The 10,394-nt window shown below is 41.5% G+C and overlaps 1 protein-coding gene across 5 annotated transcripts in view; it reads left to right on the top strand.

The window, feature by feature from the left end:
• hivep1 (HIVEP zinc finger 1) overlaps positions 1-10,394 on the top strand; it is a 67,051-nt gene that overhangs the window by 42,720 nt on the left and 13,937 nt on the right. The window lies entirely within an intron of this gene.

Here is a 10,394-nt window from a genome sequence, read left to right as displayed (position 1 = left end):
TTCAGATTTACTGTCCAGATGTGTGAGAGGTATTCATTTTCTTACTGTCACAACATCATCAAAATATTCTTTCATTTTATTCCTCCTGTTGATGAAATGCTCCCCTGCTCTGAACATTTGCCTGCTAATATTTTGTCCGAAAGTAAATAAATATATAATGCTCGGCATTAGTTATACTAAGTGAGTGTTTATGTCAAATATAAGTCCATAAACAGATGGAAAATCTGCAGTAATAATGACAAAGTAGCTCAAGAACAGCTGCTAAACTAACTAATATTCAGTTTTAATTCATTTCAAGACAAATGTAAGGAAGGATCATATTTGAAAAGCTTAAAGTTGAGGTAGCGTGGTCCGCTCTGAGCAAAAAAATCATAATGAGAATTGAATTAGGTGGGTTGATTGCATTAATCTGAATATTAAAGGCCTTAAAGGTCTTTCAAAACCTCAAATTCTTATGCCCCCCCGCCTCCTACCTCCTCTCCTCCTCCTTGTTGCTTGTGTGACGCACGGAGCTCACCGTACGTGTGCAAAATTTATTTTCACGCTGAAGTGACTGAAATGTGCTTCCTGTCCCACACGGCCCATCGAGGCGTCGCTTGACGCCACATTGGCCGTCAGTCGCCAAGCTCAGTAAAGCGGAACCGCCGCAGCGTTGCTTCTTCTGTGTCACAGCCCCTCAGCAGCCAGGGGGAACTCGAGACGCTGACTGGATGCAGTTTGACATGCAGCTTGTTTTTACTTCCAGTTTCTTCTTTTTTTAGACTCCTCAAAGAAAGAAGTGGGTGTTTGTGTACAGTTGAGAGCTCGCTGCTAAATTTCAGTGACTGTTTCACGTCTTATGTGAAACTGTCGGGCTCAAACGGTGACATCAAATCCAAACTGAAAAGTTACTCACAGTTCAGTTAAGGGTTTTTTAGGGTTTTTTTCCTCACAGAACAGGAAATGCGTGCTAGAGATGAAACAATCAGGAATTGATTGATAACAGTTTGATTTGATTTTAGTGGTTTGAATGATTGAATAAACATTTTAATATCTTTTCAAATGAATAGTTCAAATTTTACTTCCATATTTAAGAGTTTACATGGTGTTGAACATGAGAAGAGTTGTGTTGTTAGTTGGGGTTTGAGTGCTCTTATTGTGGTAGATCACCGTAGCTGCAGGGGGAACCTGTTCCAGCTGAGAGAGCTCGGTTGGCGGCGAGAGCCAGACGGGAACTGGGAATACTAAAAGCTGCTGGTCGATGGATCGATGGATAAATAACCCGGGGCGAGCCCGTGCATGCGTTTTTATGTGACGAATAATATTTTAATACTAATTTAATGCTGATTAACCAAATCGCTGATGGTCCTAACGCTTTCTACGGCTGATTAAATATTTCTTGATTTCAGCTTCTCAAATGTTAAATGTTTCCCTCGGTGTATTAAATCACTGTAAGCACGGTGTAAAGTATTAAGCTCTGGATGGCTCTAATGGACATTTCTCACTAGTTTCTGATGCTTTCAACCCAACAATTAAGTGACTGATTTAAAACCCAAATGAATCTTTAATAGAAACAAAATGAAATAATTAGTCGCAGTCGTGTGTAAAGTAGTTGTTTCATTGAAATTAAATAGTGGTGTTATATTGAGAGTATGTTATATATAAACAGATTCAGCATATGAACAACAAAGTGGAATTTGAAGGCATAAGATGTGATTTTTGGTACTGGAAATCTTCTGAATAGGACCGACCAATCAGCTTTGACTGAATGCAGGTGAATAATTTCTACAAACAGACGTTGGCTGAAATAATGTCTTTAATCATTGGGCTTATTCTGATGTTGATTTATCTTTTTTCATTTTATCTGCTTTCATGGTTGGACTGTAAACGATGACAGGAAGTCTTGGCGTGTGCATCAGGCATCCGTTAACCAGATATGTGCTGGCTTCAGCACCAAAACTTCAGCTGTTACCCCCAAACCTGATTCCACTTTTACTTTAGTGCTAGTACATCTACTTAAGGACCCTAAGTCTTTGTGTACGGCTCTGCTGTTTTGGTTTTTTTTGTTTTAAAACTCTGTAAGTTGAATATATTTTGTTTTTGGTCTGGTTTTGTTTTAGTTCTGACACCTGGTTAAATTTGTGTTTCGATGCAATTTTGACTTCGCATTTTGGTTCAAGGGTTCAGGAACAACTTTTCAAGCTTTGACCAACAGGGAAACAAATCTGCAGAGATCCAGAGAAATCACAACTCTGCACGACGCAAATAATTTTTTTTAAGATTATTTTTGAGCTTTTTTATCTTTTTTGACAGTTTGGCAGCAAAGAGGGAGAGAGTGCATGGTAAGAAATGCAGCAAAGGGCTGCAGGCCGGACTTGACCCCTGGCTTCTGCACCACAGCCATAAGTCATACAGGCATCTGCTCAACCAGTGAGCTAAACTGGTGCCTGTATCTGTCAATTCTTTCTATTCGTTTTAAGGAAAGCCATACCCCGTAGAAACTACCTTGATTTTTTTTTTCTAAAGTGAAGATTAGAGGAAATTATTGGAATAAATTAGAAACAAATGATAAATCTGGGATATTAACTGCAGCAGTATCTTAATTTTCTTGGGTAGCTTGTTAATAATTTTTCTACAAAACAAGCTTGACACCTTCCGTGATTTGCAGCTGCGGGAAGGAACGCATCATTTATCGTGTCTCGGCTTTGCGTTTGGAAGTCTGGTTCTCTCTCGTCTATTTTGGTGCATACAGTTTTTTGGGGGAGAAGGTTTTTAATGCGTACGTGGACCGAAAAAGATGGAAGAGGATAATATTCACGTTCACGTTCATCTCCGCCCGCACCATTAAAAACCCCTACACATGAACACAAACACGCACTCTTCTACCCACCCGGTAGGTTTCTCGTTATATCAATTTTTCACAAGGGTGCCCACGCGGTCCCAATAATCAGTGGCCTCCAGTCTGCTGCTTCTTCCACCTACAGTTTCCTGCGGAGGCAGCAGTACTGTACCGATAGCGCACCAAACCTCTGTCTTTGTCTGTGTGCAGGAGAGGGGGTGATCTATTTTTCATTTGTTGACTGGGTGTTTGCAGCTTCATCACTGTGAGGATGGAGCAATAGCTTTAGCTCTTATTATCATTATTAGCATTATTTTTAGAGGTAACTCAGACAAGTGCACCTCTGTCACTGCATTGTTCAGCTTGTGTGTGTGTTTGCTGCCCTGTGTATAAGATCCTCATCTCTCCTCTCTTGATGGTGATACATTATTAAAAGCTGCCCGCCTGAAGCTCCAGTTGATGCCGGGGTTTTTAAAATATTTTTTTAACTCTTACCTGCCCTGCTGCTGTCACTTCCACTCAACACGCTGCTCATAAACAACATGGTAAACAGCTCAACTCCTGCCTCCCTTCATCCACATCCCTTCCACCTTGTCGCCCCCGCTTCGTGGGATGTTTAGCAGACAGCAGCTGATCTCCAGGCTGCGGGGGGCGGCAGGATGAGGATCAGCAACCCTGAACCACTTTTCCAAAAAACTGATGGCGCACTGCGTAAAATGTAAACACGAAGAGAAAATAATGATTTTAAAATATTTATTTTTATGTTAAAAAACGTATTTGTTCAGATATAAATGGGGTTTGCAGAAGTAAAAAAAATGGGAAGGAGTCTCTGCTTTGACTCTGAGGGCAAACAGTCCCAGCAATTAAAACATAGCATTTCTCCAAGTAATATGCAAATAACAGCCACGTATCTGTGGTACGCAATATAACTGAAGGAGTCAGAAAATCAGAAGCAATCTCTGTAAGGGACAAGTCTGTGCAAGCACCTGGACGGCTTTACGTTTGTAACCTGATTCTGCGGCTCACTCAAAAACCAGTAACACAGTCTGTTTCTGGATCTTTTCCTTGTTATTCGTTTTATTTGCATAGTAAACTTTTACTTTGCATGTGTGGATGCAGCAGCACAGTTGACCTCCCTGTGCCCCGGTGCAGGCACCGTTAATGCTAAAGGGTTCTCTGCTATTCAGATGAGGTTTGGTTTGGTTTTTTTCCATAAAATGACTTACTTATTACAGCAAGACATTTCACACACATCACAGCATCTGTATTAAGAGTTTATGTCCAGCCTGCAGCCCAGACCCACTGAAAACATTTATTAGAAAAAAAAAATAGAGCGAAGGAGGCAGTGAGATATTAAATAGTCAACATTTTGCATCTAGATGACTAAAAGCATTTACCTTTATGAATTCATCTCGTCAACTTCTAAATGCGTACAGAGACTGCTTTTAAAGAAAACAATCGAGTCCAGTCTTTAAAATTTTGTAAAATTTGTTTGTTATGAAATATTTCTACTTTATCATAAAAATAGGCTTATTTTTAAGTTAGTGTTCACCTGAGGCAGATCATTTTTAAAATGTATATACAAAAATAAAATTATATACATTTATATAATATATATGTATATTTATAATACATTTATAACACATGCATTCAGTACATTACTTTCTTTTAAAATTCCTAATTTTAAAAAAAGATATATATCTCGTAGCCTTGCACTCAACGATCCTAGTGGTCTATCACACTTGGCTTGCTACCCAATCTCAGGTAGGCTCACATGGGGGGAGGGGGGGTATCTAGCCTTAGGACCCTTACTGGATACAGATGTCCCAGGTGGGAATCAATGCAACACTCTAGAGGCGTGTAGTCTTACCACTATGCTATTCAGCTGCTATCTATCTATATATATAGTCCAATGATTAAAGACTGAAATTTGCTTAAATTTTTGGAAACCTCAAATATTTAACTGGTGTATCAATATTAACGTGCCAATAACCATAATTAAAATAATCAGTCCTAAAAAGAATGAAACGTGTTGCACACGCAGTATCACGCTATGCAGTTGAAAGGTTTATTTTCAAAGACCTGACTTAACGCCAACAGAGGAAACTGAACCTTCTTCAAGTATAAACTAAGAATCCGTCAAGAAATCTGATCTCAGAAATCAAGCAGAAAAACACTTTAAAGAAATTTTAACCCGCATTAGATTTTAGATTCGATTTTTGTCCCGAGCCTTTATGCTCTCTCCCTCTTCATCGGTGTTAGGTGTTCCCATCATTCTCTATGTGTCTGTGCTTTTGTGTTGATTAGATTTGATAAAGTGAGAGGGAGCTAATGCGAGGAAGGGAGCGGGAGTGGCAGTCGCCTCGCGCTGAGCTGACTGATGATGATGATTGACTGCAGGGTAATGGGACACTCTCAGTGCGATTGGGGAGTCCTCTGCTCTTCCTCATCTTTTGTTCGGTCACTCAGGAAGCACAAGCTGTACTTACTTCGAGTCGTTTCAGTCTCAGTTCTGCATTCAGATTGGTTCACCCTGCTCAAGACCGCCGGCAGGCTGTTTTCACGGGTGTGTCCGCGATGATAAAGAATGTGTCACGCACTGATGACAACCCTTATGGACACTTATTGCACCGGTCAGCTGCTGAGGACAGCAAAAACTCAGCTTCTCCTCTGGAGGAGACAAAGATAAGATCGACAGACTGCCTTTAAAGGTGACGGCGAGTTCTGCACAGCTCATGCATCTGCCAGCTGTTGTTATAAGTATTGTACGAGGGGATGCCCATGTTTAATAATAGCGTCATTGTCAAATGAAGCCATTCAGGGAGCGATCAGGATTCTGTAGAAGAGAAAATATTGTTGCCTGTACGTCTGTCATTTAAACTATAATTACATAAAAGAACAAACCGGGCGTTTATCAGAGTTGAAATGGTTCCCTATTTGGCTGCAGACGGCTTTATTTCCTACAGCTGGTGCAACTGGCATGATTTCAGCCTTTCTGTCTATTAATCCTGCTCTAATCAGAGGGAACCAAATTAAAAGACTGTAAGGAGAAGCTACGTACAGCACAGCTGAAATACTAATTTCATTAATCTGCTAAGTACTTTGTTGATTAATCTTTTTTTGCAAGTAAAGTAATAGTAATTAAAAAAAGATGTTTATGTTGCCAATTTTTCCTTAAAAACAGTTCAGGAACCCATATTGTTGGAATTGGTATCAAATGAGACACAACTGAGAGCAGATTTCTAAATATTTTATGAGGAAATAAAAAGTAAATTGTGGATTTTGTCCGTTATCTAATCAATTAAAGGACAGAGAAGCTTTGATTTCTACCGTATATGCCTGTTTTATCTCTCACTTAGTGCTGACAATCCTTTCTTAATAATTTTTTACCAATAAATTGATTTCTTGGCCCCCTGAGCTACATGTGAAACTGCCAGATTTCTTTTAAAAGCTGCACAAGACAAACAAAAGCAGGAACATTATCTAAACAGCAAATGTTACCTGAATAGGTTCAATGCTTTAGTGCTGTTTCGAAGCAGGACTGCAATAAATTGTTTTTATTAATAAATAATAATAATACGTTTTATTTGAGGGCGCCTTTCAGAAACCCAAGGTCACCTTACAAAAAACACAATTAATAAAAGGAACAGTAGTCATAAAATACATAAAATAAGTTAAAATTACAAAACAGAGCGTGACAACAGATAAAATCAGCATTAAAGCGAATAAGCCAGTTTAAACAGATGTGTTTTAAGCTGTGTCTTAAATACGGAGAGGGAGTCAATATTTCTTAGTGCAGGAGGAAGAGAGTTCCAGAGCCGGGGAGCAGAGCGACTGAAAGCTCTGTTCCCCATCTCAGTTTCTTTTCAATTTTTATTAATTTATGAATTCATTTACCTTTTTTTATATTATTTAGTTAATGATCTGTAAACAAAGCAGAGAAAACCAGCTGGAGGAAGGGAATGTGGAGTACCATATATTCCATAATAAACAACTTAATTATGCATAAATGATCAGTGTGCTTTATTTGCTAATTAGCGTATGGTTGCTCAACTAATTATCACCATCGATTGCCCATTTTTACAGAGTTGGAAAATGTCTTTGTCTGTGAGTGAGCGCATGCATCAGCTAGTGTGAGGGTGTCTTTGATGGGTGTTTGATGGTAGCGTGTGAGTGAGTGTTTGCACAGAGCCGAGTGGGTACGGCAGGCTGGTGGAGGTGCTCGAGTTACATAATCCCAAACTCCCTCCCGCGCAGTGACAGCGAAGAGGGGGGCAGCTGCCGAATCCCATCTTGTCATCTCCGCTCTCCTTCTCCTCTTCCTCTCCTCTTTCCCGTTTGATCCAGCAATAAGCGCCCGCTGTCCTCCTGCTTCCTGCTATCATCCACACATTCAGTCCACCTATCTGGATCGAACTATCACGGACACGACACCAACCTTGTCCACAGAATTTGTTCTAATTTAGTACCTCAGACGTGATTAAATAGACGGCTCAAACTATGCTCCAGCAGCAGTTTTCGGGCTTCTCGTTGGTGTGCTGGTGTAGTGTCGCGCATACTGATGACACCTCAAACTCCTCGCAGATGCTGTTTTTGTGAAAAACAATTATCCCCCTCCCCACACGCACACATCTTTGATGCTATAACAGGGGAAGCTGATGCCAAACTGTTGGGGCCATCTGAAACACGTGAATTCTGTGCATATGGCTGCCATGAAACGCTGCCACAGTGCTGTCGATGGCCGCCATTTGGCTCAGCGAGGCCCAGCAGGGAAGGCTGTTGAGTAAAATATGAATTTTTACAAGCTGGCAGTGACGGGAGGAGGGTGTATAAGCCTGGTGGTTATTTGTTGGCCAACAGGCAGAGGGACTCTCAGCGGGGATCCAGTGCCAGGGAGATGCAGTTGTGATGCTGCTCGATGTAGGGTGAAATGTAATATTATTATTATCCATTAGGAGGGTGGGGATCTAGTTTGACATAGGTTGGTTTTTTTAGAAGTTTAGATCATGTTTAGATCTGCAGCTCATCTGTTTGGATGGGCTTCCCCTCCTACCCAACACTCCTCGCCCCCACCATAAGTGTAAGGTTGTAAACTCACATCAGGTGGGCGCTGGTATCGAAAGGTGTGAACGTTTTCTTTGCCGTTACGTCATCTTCGCCCTGGGGGTAACGGTAATCATATTTCCTAGTCGTCGTAGACATCACAGAGAGAGGAGTGGGCTGGAAGATGTCGAGCGGGGGGGCATTAAAGATTCGTGGTTGTCATGACAGCAACCAGAGAGGAGACTGACTCCCTCGCCCACTAACCTCAGCCTAATTGACATGCACCCGCCCACTCAGGCCTCTCCCAGCCTGATCATATCCTGAGATATCACGTTTTATAGATCAAAGATCAGGAGTCGGCACCCTCGAGACTGAGGGCGAACTTCCATCTGCGTTTCGCTGCAGTCCTGTTGTTTTATTTGTAGGAGAACAGAACAACCTGTACATCTCTTAACAGTCATCAGCTGCACATCAGACTCCTTTGTGATTTAAGTAAGACAAAGTATTACCACTGCATGTTTAAGTTGCATATCGATCCCTGGTCCACTAAATTATTAAAGCCTCTTGCTTACAGTACAGTCTACTTAAGCTCACCAAACTCCTATCGCAGCAGCCCAATGTTCTTTGCAAGGGCGATGATAATCTTTTTTGTGTTTAATGGTTAGAAGGAGACAAAAGAATTGGAGTATGTACAGCACAGTGTTTTTAAAAAGCAGTTCAAGGATCCTACAAATAGTTTTTCTTCCCTTCTATGCTCTGTTTAAAACCACACTTGTAAGCAGTTGCGCTATAAGTGGCTCTGTCTGACTTTAATGTCCTCAAACTGTGTTGTTTTTTTTGTTTTTCTCGCTTCCTTCAAATTTTGTGGTCATGTTACACAATGCAGCGCTCTGCTTTTCATCACCACTAACATTTTGTATGGATTCCTTTGTGCTGTTTTTCCTGCGGTTATGGTACAATTACACCAATTTTTTCTTTTAGATGGCACTGGGATGGTCGCAAAGCTCAGAGGTGAAACATGTAGCCCTCACCCACACTACCTCAGCAACCCCAGCAGCCATAATGAGGCAAATATGAGCAACCCCATAATAATTCCCTGCTTGTTTAATAATTCGGGCGCTCTGAGTAGAATATTTTTCTCGTCCTTATTGAGGGTAGTGCTGCCTCGCCCCTTTCCACTCACCCACGCTGGGGTTTCCTGATCTTTTCCACGCTCCAGAGCTCGACTTCACGGGTGTCATTCAGCGCGAGGGGGTCGTGTTTGCGGCTTGTTATGTAAGAAGAAGAATATGCTCTATGATAGCTTACACTCCGCTCTCCTAACATACACAACCACTAATAAGATTTTCGGTGGGCAGTAATCACTTACGCCCTTGTTTGCCAGCGCGCTCTAATACGAGACATATGTATATCACGCTGTGTAGACTATGAAGCATATGCTCTCTGAAGTCTACCTCGGAACCTCCCGACCACTAAAATAGGCATTTATTATCTCAAATTGGTTTGCAGCAGCACAGATATTTACACGAGGAAGCCGTGAGGGTGAGCCGTGGTAGCCATGACTCTGAGGGAAGCTTCGGGATCCTCTCTGTTTGGAGAAATACCGTGCCGCCTTCGTTGCCAGGAAAACACAGCAGTTCCTTTGCCTTTGGATGCCAAGGGCGTTCACGTGGTCATTTATATGTAAACAAATGCGTACCTCTGTCTTTTCTCTCTCTCTATCTACCATTTTGTTAAAGATGTGCAGATAAACAAACGCTGTACCCTCTCCTCGTGTGCCTCGGTTGCTGTGTTTCTGCTGGCAGGGTGCCTTTGTTTTGCTCTACAGCAGCGCAGGGGTGGGGACGCATTATGTAATTCGCGGCGTGTGCCTGGGATATAGAGAGGGAGAGAGACTGAGAAGGGTGTGACTATAGTAACACAAACACACAGAGATGATGACATAATCCCTGACCTCCTCTGTGGCCTGCTTGTGTCCTCCCCTCTGAGTATTCCCGGCATTGGACTGTAAATTTGGGAACCACAGAGGAACATCCTCTTTCACTCTCCATTAACATTTGTGCAAAATTACTCCCACCGGTCCTCAAGGACTCCGCTTGCACTCTAATGTCAGAAGCAGGGCATAGAAGTCTTTGTGGGTTTGTTTTTCCATCCAGTTTCCATGGATGGTCTGGGAAGGCACGGACATGCTACAGTAGTGGCCAGGCTCTGGTATTGTGTGTTGCATGCAGAATTTTACATTTTGCTTATAGAAGCCTGCAAAAAAAAGTCAAATTACTGCAGTATCCAGGAAACAAAGCTGTCAAAACAGCTCAGAAAATGTTTTGCATAATAGAAAGTGAGGAAAAGAAGAAAGAGCTGCTAATGGTCCATCAGATTTCCTGAAAGTAATGAGTTTGCGCTTTCATTTTTCATATGCATTTTTTTATTGTTATGGTTTTAATGAATAAATATGTCTGCCTGTTGCTTAAACTTGGAGAAGAAGTTTTGAACATAAATTAGAAATAATGAGTGCTGGACACGTACTTTCATA

The sequence above is a fragment of the Neolamprologus multifasciatus genome, chromosome 22 (genome assembly GCF_963576455.1).
Source record: "Neolamprologus multifasciatus chromosome 22, fNeoMul1.2, whole genome shotgun sequence".
Lineage (NCBI taxonomy): Eukaryota > Metazoa > Chordata > Actinopteri > Cichliformes > Cichlidae > Neolamprologus > Neolamprologus multifasciatus.
The sequence above is the reverse complement of the archived record's forward strand: the minus strand, read 5'-3'. Positions and strand labels throughout refer to the sequence as shown.